General features: G+C 28.4%; 1 protein-coding gene across 4 annotated transcripts in view; it reads right to left on the bottom strand.

The window, feature by feature from the left end:
- The window catches only part of LOC148236606 (uncharacterized), a 195163-nt gene extending 180524 nt beyond the window's left edge, over nucleotides 1–14639 (bottom strand). For all 4 annotated transcript variants that reach the window (XM_088182120.1, XM_088182121.1, XM_088182122.1 and 1 more), the window contains exon 1: nucleotides 14475–14639. The gene's annotated coding sequence lies outside the window, so the exon portion shown is untranslated. The remainder of the gene's footprint in view (nucleotides 1–14474) is intronic.
- Between the last annotated feature and the right edge of the window lie 4361 nt (nucleotides 14640–19000).

Raw genomic sequence — 19000 nt, 5'->3', positions numbered from 1 at the left:
AAATCAAAAATAAGCTTAGAGATTTATTTCAATGTCGTACTCTTAAACCGTAAACCTACTCCGCATGTTGGAGGGGGTAGTAGAAATACAGCTTTTTTCTGGACAGCTGTTAGTTTCGTGTGCACAGTTTGCGGGACTTCAGATACACATGTGGCGTATCTCCTTACATGATCGATACAAAAGTATACGATAAATATCTTTAAAAAATATTATTTTTTACATTATTATATTAGACCAATAAAATTGTAAATATAATCAATATATTTAGATTCTATACTTGTTTTTAGGCACATAGCCTATAAAATTTCAATTTTTAAAATTAAATGTTTTCAATTAAAAATATTATTATTTTAACAAGCAGTATGCACATATGCAAATAGAATAAAATTTTAGACTAGAAATATGATTCGTTCATTTCCGATAAGCCCACGGCAGCGTAAACGGAAATCATTTGTGGTATATATTGCCAGTATAGTCGATTAAATCGATTATAAAATAGAGCGCGATTATATTTGCTTAATATCAATATGAATAAAAAAATATTAGTGTTACTAAAAATAAATGCTTCGCGTTGGTGTTCACATAATAATTCACAAAAATATAATATAAAAGTTAGAAAGTGTAGTTTTAATTTTTTATTTACTGTGATGTACACTGAGTGTACATGTCGTCTTATTATATGAATATCTATACAAATATGTCTTAGTATACATGTTTTTTACACATGTATACTAAGTGTACATCACCGGATGGCACTGATTTTTTGCAAGGCTTAACATGCATGTTTCTTTTAAACTAGCTTTTATATATATATATATATATATATATATATATATATATATATATATATATATATATATATATATATATATATATATATATATATATATATATATATATATATATATATATATATATATATATATATATATATATATATATATATATATATATATATATATATATATATATATATATATATATATATATATATATATATATATATATATATATATATATATATATATATATATATATATATATATATATATATATATATATATATATATATATATATATATATATATATATATATATATATATATATATATATATATATATATATATATATATATATATATATATATATATATATATATATATATATATATATATATATATATATATATATATATATATATATATATATATATATATATATATATATATATATATATATATATATATATATATATATATATATATATATATATATATATATAGATACAGTTTATGAATTAATATAAATAAAATAAAACATATAGAAGTGTATGCTTTAATGATATATAAATATTACAATGAAATGTATGATTGTATGATGTAGTGAAATGAATATAATTATTATTAGTGCTATAAAATATTAAAAAGACAAATAAAAATATTAATTATTTAATATATAAAAATTATATGGATGGCAAAGACTTTACCTTTACATAAATGGCCACTAACTTGGTTGAAAATCATGAAAATGTAATGAAAAGCACACATAATATCTTGGGACTGGCTAAATTTTATGAGTTTATGACACTTATAACACAGATGCTACCCAGGCACAACTACATATATACGTCATCAGATTAAAAACAGTTGCTATTTCATACGTTTCATAATAATCAAACGTATTTTTGTTGCTGTTTTTAAAATGATCCTAATAATTTATATTTTAATAACAATATTTTAATATATAATATAGATTATCTTGGTCATTGTATTTATTAAATATATAAATAAAATATTTTATATAATAAAAAAAATGCTGATTCTTGTTTAATTTCCTACTTCCCTTATGTCCCCTTATTCCGTCGCGTATAACCTACATTTACGAAACTCGTGCCGACTCATCTTATTATCAAAATTTGTTAGACCATATGTGTCACATATTTTTATTTATTTTTGCTACAATAAATACCTAAAACCGCAACCATTAATCAAGACATTGAATACAAAGCTTCGAATATCATCAATAATATTTACTCATTGTTATATTATGATTAATTTACATTTCATCTCAAAATAGACGTTTCGAAGATGGAATTATGGAGGAACGAATAAACAAAGTTGGCTTTCATAAGAAGATTCGTACCTCGATCAAAATCCAAAACCATCACCATGAGCGTTCTTTGAAGTTTTCGCCAACTGCCGCTGAACGACTAACATTTCCTGTCTACAACTATATAATCTAAGAAATTTTGCAAACTAATGAATTATGCAATGTTTATATAGTGAGCTAATGTACATTCTATAATAGTCAAAGAGTGCAAATTCTGAGAAAACTGCAATAGAATTTAATGTCAATCATCTAAATTATTAATTGATATAGTCAACATTTAAACTACATTTCAGAGGTTTTATAATTTTTAAATGTAACGATGGAGTACTTAATAAAATGATTAACGAATTATATGAATATAAATATATTTGAGAAGCACAGTATTGAAAGATGAGTTACAAATTTACTTGCTAACTCATGCTAACATCTATTAGTTATGACCCAAATTTGCTTTTCATGATATATGTACAATTTGGAATTATATTTCTCATAATTCGATACTGCCGTAAAGTATGACAAACAGTGAATATAAATGTAGCCAAAAATACACAAAATACAGTTTACTTTTAAACCTAAAAATTAACAAAAAATAATAAACTTATTTATATATGTTATTATGACCGAAAAATAATAATATAGACAATCATTCGATTACTATTTTATCGTGTTTTTAATAACTTGAATTAGGGGACTTTCAGGGAATCACCGAACTATGTAGAAAAAACTTAATAAAACACTTTTCACAAATACGTGTTAAAAGCGTAATAAACCAATAATGATATTAGTCCTTACGAGAGAAAACCCAGAGGAATTAGTATTCCTAAATAAATAATAAGTAATAACAGCTGTTCGTAGCATTTACAAATACAAAACAGTATGTCATAGCTGGTGAAATATGTTATACCTTACAGTGTTGACAAATCTTTAACTATTCAAACCTAAACAGTTACGAAAAAATTCACAATTAGTAACCGCTTCGAGAGTAAGTGAAGCAAAAAAACACCCTTCATCTCGACTATCGTATTTAAGTAAATAATTTGTAAATCACTTCCGAAGGGATCTTTCATCAAGAACTATTCGCTACTTGGGAGGCGCGAAAGTTCATTTGAACTCGACGAAGCATCGACTGAGACTTAAGAGATCGAGGAAGCAGCCGCTTTTTCGCTTCACGTCACGAAATTCAAAATCCAAAGCTCAACCCGATCTTAGAAAACAACTGGATTTTACTTTTATATTGCACAAATTATACGTGATTTAAAAATTGCTTTATAAATAAATAAATAACTTTGACTTCGATATAAAAATAAACACGTGATCATAAATTTTCTTTTGCCATGAATAAAAACATATACAGTAGACCACCCAATAGCACGGTAAATTGAAAACGTGCTATTTGGGTGCGTGTAGTTGGGGGACTAGAATGCGATGCGTACGTATAAATCAGGCGCGTGTGGTAAGATATTCTTCCTTTAAAGTAACGGGCACCCAAATAGCACGTCCAAATTGACCGTGTTATTGGGGATTCTACTGTATATTGCTGAACTTTTCTGCACTATTTTTTCTATATGACTCAAAAGTCAAAAGTATCACGTATATGCTACACAACTCATAGCAGTGCAATAATCAAGGTATAGCACTATCTGTTAAAATCAGTTGAATTTTGATCTAGTGTCAAATTTTTATCTCTGTTGAACCAACTTTATTTCCAAGTAAGCTTTATGATGTTTTCTGAAAGTGATAAGCTGGCTAATGTCACTAAAAAAAACATTATATAATATAGTGTAATTATCTATCTATGTTTATTTCTAAACTAAGTTTAGCCCAGTTGTCAGCACATTTTAAAATCAGGTTCAAGCTTAATAACGAGTTCGTGAATGAGATAATTATTATTTGCAATTATAGTTCTCAAATATTTGTTATTTTCATATATTTGAATATAAATTAAATATTTAAATATATTCATAATGTTATGAATAATCTAAAGGTACAGTTTTAACACTGAATATAAATCCATATATACAAACAAATTTATATATTAACAGTCAAAATGATTCGGGCTATTTATTTTATTTTTTAAAATAGTAAAGCATTGAGTGTTTAAGTCTTTTAGTTTATGTTAATGTGGGTTTTATGATTAGTAATGTGTTGCAGCAACTATGACTCGGTAGGCTGAGATTGAGATTGAAAAAATAATTTGACAGCATTATTAAAAAAAGAAAACTCAAAATCAGATAATAATAAAGTACACAGACTCAGAACTATGAGTAATTACTAGAGTTTCAGCTGTTTTGTATGTAACTGTTTATTTTTCAGCTTTGAGATGTTATGACCATGGATAATATAAGTAATATTAAATTCGCATTAGAAAAATAGGCACAAGGGCTATAGATACTTTAGCAATACATTGACTAGTGCATTAAATATTTCACTACAGATATGAACGAATAGTTCAACAAATATTCTAATAACCATTATTTAAAAAATAGGCGAATTAATGGCAATAAATAATGTGCTATTTTGATCTTTCTGATAGCTGATGAATTCACCTCCCGTAAAATTTGTGATCTAAGTAGTTTTGAAAGGAGTTTGAATTTGTTAACAGTACTTCATTAAGAGTATCTAGTTAAGTTCTAAATGAATGCTAGCCTAAATTTGCATGGTCCAGACTATTTTCTAGCTGCACTAAAATATATCAGCCTTGAAGTCTCCATAGAAACGTGTAATCTAGCATTGTTATGGTGAAACACAATACCTATATGTCAGCAATATTTGATCTTAGACCTTCTACTGCCGATTACTTATTTTAGCTTGGAAAATTGTAAGCAATACTTAGCAATTTTGGTAACAACAGTTCATAGTTTATTCCAAAAAAAGTTGTATTTACCTACTATATATAGCCCGAATTTCTGCTTTTAAAATAAATCGTCGCACAACACTTACTTAATTATCACGTAAATTTTCTACATTCAACCAGTTTCATACAATAAGAAAAATAAAAAATAAAACACCCACCCATTAAGCAAGGCATTAACTCAGAACCGAGGCCATGCAATAAATTCGTCCTCGTAGCGCCAAGCTTTTTGTTTCAAAACACATTAAAACAACCGGTGATTTATGCACACCCTGTAGTTGTGAAGCAACTGTTAAGCGAGCACATACGCTGAAGTAATAAATCGAAAACTTGCCATATAGCATCTCGCTTCTTGCTCGCATCCACATATACTAGATACTAGTAATTCAAGGCATATAGCCAAACATACTTGTATATCTGATTAATTATTGAACGATTTGCCTATTTGCACCACGATCATTTATGTATGGTGAAAATACGGTTAAATTTAGCCACGAATCCACACGTGCTAGCTCTTAATGGTTAGCTTGGAATGTGCGTTATTAGAAATTAATTTCGCGACGCAAAGTTTGGCGACGGCTGCTTATTGGATTTGCTCTCGTCTCTCGGTTCAGAAGCGCAGCGACCCTTTAGATCTTCTTATCATGCTTGAAAAGAAACTGAGAGGCTGCCTTGAGGATTTCGCTATTTGCATAACCAATAATAGACATTGTGAATGTAAATAAATAGGTGCGAGCAAACAGAGTAGCTATTTAACGGCGATTCGCTTATCGTTCATTAGTGAGTTGTGGGCAAATAGTGTTTGTTTAGTTGAAGCAAACAAACGATTTATATGCGATTAAGATAAGAGTGTGAAAAATGTACCTGATGCAGGTATATTTTAAATATCTAATGAGATAAAACATTCGTTTTTTCGATCATCTGATATTTGGAAAGCTTTTAACATATCCGTAAAATATTATTTTTTACTAATCAAAAATAATACACCTACTCAATTCTCCTTTTCTAATAATTTTATTATAATATACCATATAAAGTGATAATAATAATAAAATATATTTCAATTATATTCATGTAACAAGTTTTAAAGCAATATACTCACATTTAAAATTTACAATTAAAATATAGAGCCCTAATTTCAACTTAAAATTGCTTAAATATTTAATATACCTCATAGTATATTAGAAATAATATATATATCGTGACAAAAAAATTAAGCAAATATCCTTGTATCAAAAAAATTTTCTATTTTGAATTTTCAGGGTTTAGCTAAATGCGTTACAACAAGGTAAACACAATCAACAACTACCGAATAAGTAATGAAACGTCAAACTGAAAGCAAAATCTATTTCAATAAGTATAAGCTATTATTACAGATAGTACGATTTAATATGAAATATTCATCCGTGCGATTAGGAAAATCTATGAAAACTTAATATCTGATGATCGATCAGAATTAAAAATATTTAATCACCACTAATTCCGATCTTCCAGACATGAAAAAAATATAAAAAAATACCAGGGTTAATATGTGATTCAGACCCAGATCTTTTGGATATTAGTCACCAGAAAATAATTAAATATGTATTTAAATGCAACTAACTGATTTACGTACCTCAAAACTTATCATAAATTTAAGTTTAATGCATTTGCCCTGATGTCTATAAACGGTACATTACTATTTACGAACAATTACATCAAAATCGTTGGACCTTACTTTAACAAAAAAAAAAGTCAGAGCTGAAATTCCACCAAGCCAAGAAAAATTACTAAGATCTGTATAAAACAAGCTCAGTCTCGAACTATCTCCATTGTTCAATAGATCAATGGCTCAAAGGGACTTTCTTTATTTTTCAAGATACTGCCGTAATGAAACACTTATGTCAAGACTAATATAAAAACACTTAGCTTTCGCCTTCGAATAATAAAATCTGCGTCGAAGCATCGACTGAAATTTAGAAAACCTTAAAAGCTTGAAAAAATCTGTCGCTTTCATTTTGATTTTCCAGCCAAGATCAGTCGATGGCGCCGATACGATTTTATTGCTTTTGACTTCTGAGAAGTGATAATTGTTTTTGCGCTTTTGTTAAATTTTTTATGCGTTTCGTGTCATAGGAAAAGCTGCTTCAAATATATTATATTTTTTCAGTAAAACGCTTGACAAGAAGTGAGTTTCGGCACCTTTTTTGATTAAAAAAGTCCTGGTGATATCTAGCAATTGTAAGCTGTAATAATTAAAATAGATTGATTGTGTTTACATCTAACGCCTTTCATATTGTGACAGAAGGTTTAGAATAAAAATATTAACTACTACCAGTAACTAAATGTTTTAATGTCACCGACCACTATTTGAAATTTAAAATTTTGAAAATATCTTTGAAACGTCTGATTTAACTGTAAGTGAAAAAAAAATAGTAGACTAACAAAGATAGGGGCTGTTCAAAGAGTGTTTCCGCTTTAGTGGACAAACTTTGTAAAACCGTTCTTCATGAAATTCATTTCACTTATATAATTATTTTTAATGTTAACTGATTTATATAATATTAGTGATTTCAAATTTTATCCAAGTATATCTCTTTGATATCGAATATTTTAAAAACTTGCACTACATATAAATATACGCGAATAAAATAATATTCGTATAAACATTTCAGCACTGAAAACAACAAAGAAAATCTTTCCGGGAATCGAACGACTTAACTTTTATTTTATAAATAATATTCCGCTTTTAAAATACAAAGACTGTCTTCTATTATATATCTACGCCACAATTGATTTTTTATTGCGCTAATATGAAACCAAGAAAGTAGCCTCTTGAACTGATGAAGAGCCACTAAATAGCTCATAAAGTATTTGACGATAAGGTACTTAAAACGCTTCATATATTTTATTCAATGTTCGAATCGGAAAATGTCAAGATTGAATAAAGTAAAAAATACAATTCCGACAGACCTTTGTGTTCAACGTTTTACTGCAATAACTTGAAAGTTACAAATATTAAAATCCTTTAATACTTTTGAGTGAAATTAATATGCATTACAAGTCAAAATATACGCCTTAAGGGTCTTAAAGAAACCTTTCGAAAACTTTCAAAGGGTTAAAGCCGAGTTTTTAAGAGAAAAGCAAAAACGGAAACCTCTCGAAAATCGATGCTCACTCGACACTAAATTTTATTTCTGAGGATAAATATATTTGCAGTACATTGTGTTCCAAGCTAAATCGCTCGAGTTCGAAATGATTTTAATTAAATGTTTAATGCTCACGAAGAAATAAATCTATATTTAAATGATTAATCGCACCAAAGGATTTAAGGGTATGTTTTAGCGCGAGCTAAGAAATAATTCAAGTGTAGCACGCAACGTTTGGAATACAGTAAATTTCTTTGGCACTTATAATAGCTTTTCCAACTTTGGCTTTGGCACTTATAATGCACTTTTACAGTGGCAAATTTTAGCATTGTATCAAAGGCTTGTTCAATACTGGCTAAAAGCATACTAATAATCGTTATTGAAATGTATACGCCTTAACTTTAATAACATAATTTGGCCTGGCCATTATGCAACACGTATAAAGTTTGACCAGAATATTCGTACTTGAACCAAATTAAAGGTACCTGTTTTAATTATCTCTTACATGCATGCTTGTATAACACATTATACTATTAAATTTAGGTTAAGAATGATCTTATATGCATAACATCTGGCTATACTGCTAATACTTTTCAACAAGCTGCGGTACCTCGCGATAGTGATGTACCGATTTTTAGATTCAATTCTTATTTGTAATTCAGTAAAGTTTTCATTTAAAACTAAATTTAAAAATGTTTCTGATTCGATATAATATTAATAATTATTTATGCGTAAATTTTCCATTACTAAAATATTATTAATTTAGTGAACATCTACCCGCATTTTATACTTATGCATACTATATACATACATCGTCGAGCTTTCCTCGATCGAAATAGAATTTTACCTCGCAGACTTTTCCTTTGACGGCCAATTACGCCATGGCCCTCCCGAAAACTCACCAAAACATAAAAATATATATATATATATACAAATAAGGCCAAAGCTACGCGTAACAGGTGGATTTTTTTTTTCTATATATGTATATATATGTATGTATATTTATATTCGATAACCGTACGATCTTATCAGTTATGTTATTATGATTATGAACGAAGAGTAAACAAACACCTTGCGTATGAAATTTTTACTTTTGTGCCCAAATAACTAGTCCGTTGAAAAATCAACGAAAAAATAACATAAGTAATATCAATATACATACTAAATATAATTTTAAATATTGAAAATTATAGATAAATAATACATGATCTACAAAAATTACACTAAAATGTAATTTTAAAAATACTTTTGTCGTCATTAAAGTTAACACATCCATAATATAGAAAAAAATATTTCTTCCACAATAAATAAGTTAAATATGTTTATAAATAGATATGATAGTTTTAAGCAGAAATGAGATACTGAGTTAAAAGAAAATATAATATTATTTTTAATTAATATAAAAAAAGTTTTATTATAAATTCGAATATAATCTATAAGTAAAGACCTTAGTCACGTAAAAATGTAATAAAACTTAAATATTACAAGAGAGAGTAAAAATTCACTGCGTAATTTTGGCACGCTTCAAAATCATGTAATATTATTACTGTAGCTAAAATAAATGCTTGTTGTATAATTTTGAAAATGATTTGTGTGAAAAATCAGACATTACCTAAACCATGTCATGTTTTTATTTTTAGATACATACAATTTAAATCCAAACCCTTTTACGCAGGTTTCAAGGACAATACGATTTTTTGTACATTCGACAAAAATTAAGAACGTAGAAAATGTTGATGACTTTTGATTAAAACTTTTTTAACCAGCTTTACAATAAGATATAATTCTAACGATCGTTTCAAAGAAAAAAGGGTGCAAAAATCTCGAAAGTTCAAAAATCTCGTGACTAAAAAATTGCGTAAATATTGCATGAACCACCTGATAGAACATAAGTACCCTAAAAACACTACCCTTTCTTCGGAAAGGATGCGCGCTAAATAATACATTCTACTCTGCGCATACAATTATTTTTCTAACGTTTGGTTACCGATCGCTAAAGTGACCATCGTGAATGTGTCCAAGAAGCGATGTAATTGGCTCACAAGCATCATCATCTGTGATTCGCCAAAGCTGTTTCGAACCATTAAATTAAAATATGTGACACTTGGTCACAGAAAGGAACATATCACGACAGATCCTAGCCGTCAATAATACAACTCGACACGCCAGCGAAGACTCTCTGATATCCAAGACCTGTCATTTTAACTCCATCGCCTGATAACAGCATCTACCAACTTTATTTGGTTGCATTGTCACACTTATTCAATTAATCCAGTCTAAACGTTGCTTATTAAAAATCATATACGATTTAAAATCAGGAAGTAAAAATGATAACAATGAAATACTGTTAGCTATTTATATTTGAGATTTAATAGCAATACTTCAGGTTTTTCAATTTTTAACTCAAATAAAAAACATATTTTTAAAGACATTTCATTTGTGTGTGAAATTAAAGGATATTTTTTTAAGTATTATAAAACATTGATACTTTGCATATGTTACTTTTTTATGACTTCTAAGAATAATATATTTTTAAAATATAAACCAACAAACTCAAATAAGACATTTATATGGTTCATTTTCCAGAATAACTGTATCAAAATCTAATAATAACTACAAGTTAATAGCTTTTTCATCTACATTTTGCTTACTCTGTGAAAGTTCCAATTCCAGTTAAAGATGTTAAAAAAAGGAGGAAGACGTCTAATGATTGTATAAACTAGATAAGGAAATAAACGTCGCCAAAAAAATGCCAATATGATCGGAAGCTGTCGTTCATGGCGGAAATTTAGAAGAAGATTTCGTTTTGGACAAAGCTAAACATAAATAAAAAATATTATATCTAAATAAGTTTTCGTATTTGTAAAATTTGCTATATCACACAATAAAACATTACTCAAAAATATAATAGTAGTTTTTATATAAAATTCTGACTATAACTAGAAATTCATAATTCGTAATGAAAAAAGTTTATATTGAATAGAAAGTTATAAATGGAAAACAACAAAGCATCTGCAGCTGTTCGGACTTTCAATGGCCTTGAAATCAATTAATATTCTTAAAAACTTGTAATTATGCCTTGGATTAAGGCAATAAATACACATCCAATCATAATTATTCAAAGGGCTAAAAGATAATGAAGTCTCTCTTGAGATCGGCAGCTGAAATTTTACTAATTTATTTACGACTACTTAAAATCTACAACATTTTAATTAGATTCACTATGAATGATGTGTATATAGAAAGCTATAAAAATTTATTAAAACATAGTGAGCTGTATTCAATACATAGAATTTCATTGTTGATTAATATTTGACAAAACATTATTTGTTCTTTGCGGCTATTTCTTTTTCGTTCAGTGATAATTGTTGTGTTTAGCTAAATTGAAGCTTTATGTTTTACTAATATCGAATAAAGCAATAATAATCAGATCGATACATAGTCAATTTATCCAAATTTAATGCTTTATACAATTACTTTTTTTATCAGCACGATATACAAGTGGTATAAGTCGATAACTAATACTTGGAAAATCTGGGCTTAAATCCTATATGGATTCTAGTGCTTTGTGATTTATATTGTATTTTGGAAAGCAAAATTAATGATTGATATATCATTTTAGAAAAGATTTTTTAATATTATATATGAATATTGTGATGAATAAAAATAATAAATTGAGCTAGATTGTGCATATTTATTGATTTAAGCTGCAGTTATAGTTAATAATTAATAAAATAATGAACCAGACGTTTTTGCTTTATACAGATCTTACCAGATTAAGGGTAGATTAGAAATTGACATATTTGCAATGTAGCTATCCTTTGGTAAAGTAAGGTTCAAAGCTTTTGTGCAGTTTTTCGTAAATTTTCATGGACATCATTAAAAATATGATACGTTATACTTAGATTCCTAATAATTTCGAGGGATTAATTTTAGTGTTGTAATTTTTTGTTGGTCGACGAACCAGAGAGTAAATGTTAGATAACGAAGCTCTACAAGCTTTTGTAAAGATTAATCCAATCCTATTGATTTGCGAGATAATAAAGACACTCAGATGACACACAGATGATTTATCGACATGTTTTAAAGATCGGAAAAGTGTCAAAATTGAACCGAATCCTGTGTGTTAATATGTGTCTTTCTAATCTGATCACCTTTATGAGTGCATTGTTACTGGAGATTAGAAATAAATCATTTGTGGCACTAATAATGGCTAAAAGACCAATAGACAAAGATAAGCCTGTGGCGGAATGAAAGAGTGATTCTACAAAATAACTAATATATTGCCAACAATTCGAGAGATTAAAAAGAAAATTCAAGCAAAATCGTCCAAGATTGGTTAACAGGCATGGTGTTATCTTAAACCAAGATAAAGCGAAAATACTATGGATTTTGAATGAAAATTGTTGCTGTATCCACCTAATTCTGGAATCTGTTTTGCAGAACTTTTAAGACGCAAAAATACTAATTTAAATGAAATAAAAAAGGGCTACTCTCCTTTTTTTTGCATCTTAACCAAAATAATTTTATAATAATATAATTTAATGTTATTAATAATATGGCAAAATGCAATTAAAATTTTGATGTTTTTTTTTGGCAAATTAAAAAACTTATACCTAAAAGATCTAGGTTTAAAACTCATATAGATCCTAGTATATAGTGGAACGGAATTGGTGGTTATAAAATAATTGTAATTTTGATAGATCATCATAATTAACTTTTACCTTAGAATTTTCTAACACTGATTTCAATAATTATTTATTGAAACGCATTGTGCTAACGCTTGGAAGATTTACAATAAATAAATAAATATATATAAGAACATATAAACTAACATTTACAAATTATTTAACAATTTATAAATGTTACGGAAAACAATAAAATGTTTGAAAAAAACAACAACTTATTAACCTGATATGTAGTTAAATACTCTCTTGCTATAAATAACTTATTTGCATTTTATATAAAAGTTCAGTCTCCGTGCTTCTAGGTTAACCTTCTAGACGTTTTGATAACAATTCGATTTTTTTAATATGAAATAACTTAATAAAAGTGAAAATATGTATACTAATTTCGGTATCTTCGTTATATGTCAGAGGATAGTTTATTTGTCTTTGCATATATGTATAATAATTATATATGAAAATAGTACATACATGAAAAATCGTCGTTAAAATTATATTAACATTTTAATTATTGACAGCCTTATATTGTCTGATTTGTGTTTCTGGCATAAAAGGATAGATAAATTGTAAATTTACAATTGCGATTTGACAGGCGTTAAAACCCAATACGTTACATAATAATAAAATATTGATATACGGATATACCGATCCGACTGAAAGAATGGTATTTTATATCCAACAGCGAACCATTTTATGTAAATATTTCATCAATGAATATTTTTATTAGTACTAAGAATCAAACTTATTAAATAACTGTAACGCACGTTTTGCCTATTCCGCGTAATAATTTGTATCGTATTAATTATATTCAGCTAATTTTGCTGATTCCGCGTAATAGGCAAATTATTATATGTATGGTATGTACATGAAGTATATTTTCGTACATCACAGATTTCAATAGTAATTATATTAATTTGCTTATTTTTTATGTTTAACGATTTAATGAGAATCAAATCCCTTTGTTTCGTTTCTCTTCTTCATAGAAGATGCTTTGGTAATTTCTATATTGATTCTAATAAAGAAGAAGTTAATAAAGAGTCATACTTTTTTAGAATCTTTGCAATGAATATTATCACTACATTTATATGAACAGATACTCTTAAACCTATCCGCCTTTTGGTTTGACTAATGTATCTTTTTAGTCATTAGATAAAAAAGAACGATCATTTTTATTTATAATTATTTTATCCATACCCAAGATTAAATTTGTTGCTTTCTTATAATTTAATTTAAAAATAAAATATATAGTGAATTAAGTTTAATTCAAAAACTGTAACCATAACAAACTTGTTATTTTGTTGCTTAGAAGAAAAATTCACATGGAAACCATAGAATATTTTTTTCAACAAAATGAAATTATTATCAAATCATTGCTACTTTTCGTTTATTCACACGCTAGCCCCTCCCTTTCTCACTTAATAACTATTGATTGTCTAAATTAAAGCAAAAATTTGAGAAAACTATGCATAACAGCGATATAATAATAATAAAATTGTTCATAAAGTATATGCTACCAATTTCAGATATTTTCAGTGAGGTTTTGTTGCAAGATTTAACCCATTGAGCTTTTTTGCGTTATGATGGCTAAGATGCAATAATAATAGTTTGTATTTTTTTAAGTCTGGTTATGTGTGTATGTGTGTCCCGTACACGTGCAAGATTGTTCAGTCACGTGGTTTGGGTTCTAAGGGCTGACTTACCCCAGCGAAGCTCCCGCAGCTTCATCCGGCGCCAGCGGGCCTCATGCGCCAGGCACTCGATGTGTAGCAGCCGTGTAGCCGAGAGTAGCCGGGGGTAGCCGGGCGGCTGGCGGGGCGGCAGCGTCGTGGCTGCGTGGCGGTCTGCTCGACCGGCCGCACGAGAGTGGCTCGACGATGACCCCCTCCGCTCGGCCCGCGCGAGGCGCATGCGCACTGATGCGGCCCGCACGCCGGCGCGCTTTTCCACCGAGCGAAACGCGCTTTTCCTTCGTTCGAACGCGAAAAACGCACAGCTGATGCCTCGCGCTTAAGGACGTCAATTTTGGGACGTGACGGGGTGATGACGGCTGAGGAGAATAGCACAAGGGCGGCACGTGAATGTAAATAAATTTATTTTTCGAGAAAGTGGGCCATAAATAACATATACAACTCTTTTCATCCCCTGCTTTAAGATTCTGGAATTTTGACTGAACTCATCTTTTTAAGACATATTGGACGCGTAATTTGTATATGACATCCAAGTTTTACTGACGCACTTTGTCACGCTCGGAGATTCTTATATATAATTGTTCTAAACCGCTTCCGGACGCGCTCGCTTTAAAGCAAAACGTTCTACGTTCAATTTGTTACTCTGTTAATCGTATCGCTCTGTATGAACGGTGTATAATACACGCAAATAAAGAAAATATATTTAAATATAATTAATAAAAATAAAAATTGAATTTGCTCGATTGATTTCCAAGTCCCCATTTTTTTTATTGGATACTCTAACAAGCATTTAAATGAAATTTAAGTGAAATCGACTAAAATGTGTCACGTCATATGGTGCTAAAAATATATAGAGAACGGGTTGTTGTAAGTTTTTTTTTGTTTTATTCACTAATATGTACTTTGTTGGAAATATCTCAATCAATCATGTGTTATTGAACCAGTTCTGTCAGCGGTGAACTTAGCCGCTATCAGTTTAATGATATTTTAATTAGAACGACATACTAAAAGGCAAATTCGAAAAAAAAAATATTTATATTTGTATATTAGCAGCACCTATGTGAAAAGACATTTTCAAAATTGTAGTACATAGAATCACAATTATGGATCAATATTAACAGATGAACATTTACAATAAATTTTGATATTAGAAAGTGACGAATTTCGAAACCTAGTCTGATAAAAAAAAATTCAGTCAGCTCTCTTTCAGTGATTATTTTTTTTTAAATATATGTATGAATTATTAGTTTTGTTTATAAGAATATATATACCACAAACGAGTAGCTCAAGAAGAAAAACATTACGGAAAAATATTTATACTTGACTAACGAATGTTTTCATCAACCGACAGCCTTTTCGTAAACAGATAATAATGGGTTCGATATTTGTTATGATATTTCCGACTCGTTGTATGGTGCATTGTTATTACCTGTGCATGAGGAAATAAAAATCAATTCTTTTACCATGTTTGTTGTTTTTAATTCATGTTACGATTACGTCCGCAATCCTATTTCATATATATGCATTAACTGTCCATTTGTAATTTACCAACTTATTATTTATAAGCAACATAACATTCAAAATTCGAATCGAACGCTTAATAGACTTCGATATCAAATAATAGTGCGTGTCGATATTCTTTCCCTAATATATCGTACCACCTGGAACACAGATACCCACTTAGGAGCGAAATTCCAATAAAAGTTTTTTCTCACCTCCAGAAGTTTATATTTTTCCGAAAAGTACTTATGTATTTGTTTCAAATACAAATAGTTTGATTACTGAATTGTCGAAGAATAATAAAAAACTTTTATCGCACTTAAGTTGTTATTAACATGCATAATAATTTTCTATTTTTAAATTTAGGTTTGGAATCAAAACTATATTTTATGGTTGATAATTTTGATAAAGAATCGACGTTTACAAAAATCGTTTAAAATAGTTAGTTCAACTTTAATCAAAAGTTACAAAAATATTATTGACTGTATTTTCATCCAAATGTTCATTCACTTAATATTGTACTATTTCAGGCCTATTAAAGTGGAAAAAAACATATTAAAATGGCAGTTTCTACTGCTATATATGTATTGTAGTATCGCAATGTTTAAAATTAAATAAAATAGCAATAAATACATCTACATGCTTAGTCTTAAAATACAAAAGATGGACAAAAGACGAAGAACAACACGAAACTGACTTTATTACATGGGATTGATTTTTAGACCATTTGGAAAACATATTTATTCATATTTAAATATTTTAAAGTATTAAGTAAATGTGAAAGATTTAACCACCAACTAGGTATTACTTGATTTTTTACTGTATAAATCACAGAAATTGTTTCTCTGTGCCAAAAATTGTTGAATAGTTCCCTCTATAGAATAGAATAGTGAAATATTTAATGATAAAATATTTAAAATTTCTAAAAAATTGTGAAACCTAATTTTTTTTTACTTATAAATATAGATTAAATAATTTGAAACAAATAAAAAAATAATAAAATCTAAGACGAAAGATTTTGTCAATCCCTTTGGGGCACGTAAAAAACTATTACTAATTTTTTGCAAAACGTAAGGGTGGGAACGTAAGAAAGTTGAATTTCAAATATAAGATCTAGTCTATATATTCTACTATACATTCATTCAATAGTGTTTTTGGAGCAGAATCTAGATAAGGTAAAATTCATTTTTTTTTCGTGTAAAACGAATTACATATAAGGGTGGAGTTCGAATCTTTGACCACGAGGGAGAAGATTAATCCTCGATTTTTAGCGACGAATAAAATTTTAAGATTTACTATTTTTTAAATAATTGATACTTCACTAATATATTTTAAAAACAAATTTAAACTATATGAAAATCACCAAGACATTTGGTTTTCTATATATGAATAAAATTGCTAATTTGACCGATGAATATATGTATACTTAAATATTATCAAGATACACACACACATTCATAAGGTGATATTAATGGAACGGAACTGTTTAAGAAAATGAAGATGTTTCAGTCGATAAAACTGTTTAAATCCTGTTTCGATTAAATTTATCAATAAGAACGATCTTACTAAAGCATACCCAAATTTATTTATTGCATTACAAATTATGTTAACAACCCCATTAACTGTGGCTTTAATCAAACGTAGTTTTTTCTAAATTAAAATGAATTAAAAGTTATCTCCGATCATCGATGAGCCAAGACCGATTTACATCTTTGGCAATTCTTTCTATAGAAAGCGAAATAGCAAACTCCATGAATTTCAACAATATTATTAAATATTTTGTTGCGAAAAGGCAAGGAAGTTTTTTCATTAAATATTTATGTTATTTTTTTGTTTTTGTTTTTAAATATATAAAACATTTTCTAAATTATTTTTATGTTAAATAAAACTCGTTCTTTATTGATTTCAGTACTGGGGTAAATTTTCATGTGAATATAATTTTATTTGCCTTTCAGTATATATTTCCTTGTAACATAAAAATATTTACGTCACATTTTAATATACATACATATATAAATGTTTACTTTTAATGCCAATAATTGCTTGTTAACACCTTGTAATTTAATTAATTTAAGCTTAAGCTTTTATTTTGAAAACCATTCGACGTCCATTAACGGATTATTTTATTCAATGATTTTCTTATTATTAAAAAAGTTTAGCTCCATTTATTATATATTCTGAACGAATTTTGAAAGTGCTTTTTCTTAACTTAGCCATCGTAAAATGTTTGATTTATATTGGTAATCCATTCAAAAAAAATATATGATTAAGTATATACATAATTACAAAATAGCCCTAAATGTATGTATAAAATGTAAAATAAATAAATTTTACGATCATAAAATTATATTTTTTTTTTGCCTCCGCAAAAGTTCACGCCCATCCTGCTTAATAGTATATCCACCCCGACATGTTATTTTCTCATAATTATCACTAAAAACTACTTTTTGTTTGGAAAGGATGCGCGAAAGACAATGCATAATACTACTGTTATTCTCCCCTATGTTACAGATCGCCAGAGTGATCTGAACCGTTTACATTTGAAGTCGTAAACACATTTCGTGGGTATTTACAAAAAGCGATGCAATTGCCCCACAAACATATTCATCTGCGATTCGTCAGAGCTGTCTCGAACCAACATTATACAATATGTAACTCATGGTCACAGAAGAGACGTGGCAGTCACAGTAGCAGATGCAGCCAGCACATTAAACCAACATAAATACGAGACACATCAGCACACAATAATACAACTCGACATTCCAGCGTAGAATCTCTGCCATTTCAACTCCATCGCGTGATAGCAGCATCTACATTTCTTTACATGTATAGTAATTTAAATATGTTTTTAAAATAAACTGTTACCATAATTTTCGACGTCTATTTTGACTGTAAAGTTGCACCTCTTCGACTTCAAAACCTGAAGAAAATAATTCATTAAAAACAGCTTAGTATCAAATTTATATGTATGAAGACATATGTATGTAGGTTAAATTTCCCATGAGGTTCTAAAAAGCTATATTGAGTTAACCGATTTT

This window comes from Plectrocnemia conspersa, unplaced genomic scaffold (assembly GCF_051122295.1).
Source record: "Plectrocnemia conspersa isolate PC_06_02 unplaced genomic scaffold, ASM5112229v1 ptg000003l, whole genome shotgun sequence".
Taxonomy (NCBI): domain Eukaryota; kingdom Metazoa; phylum Arthropoda; class Insecta; order Trichoptera; family Polycentropodidae; genus Plectrocnemia; species Plectrocnemia conspersa.
The sequence above is the reverse complement of the archived record's forward strand: the minus strand, read 5'-3'. Positions and strand labels throughout refer to the sequence as shown.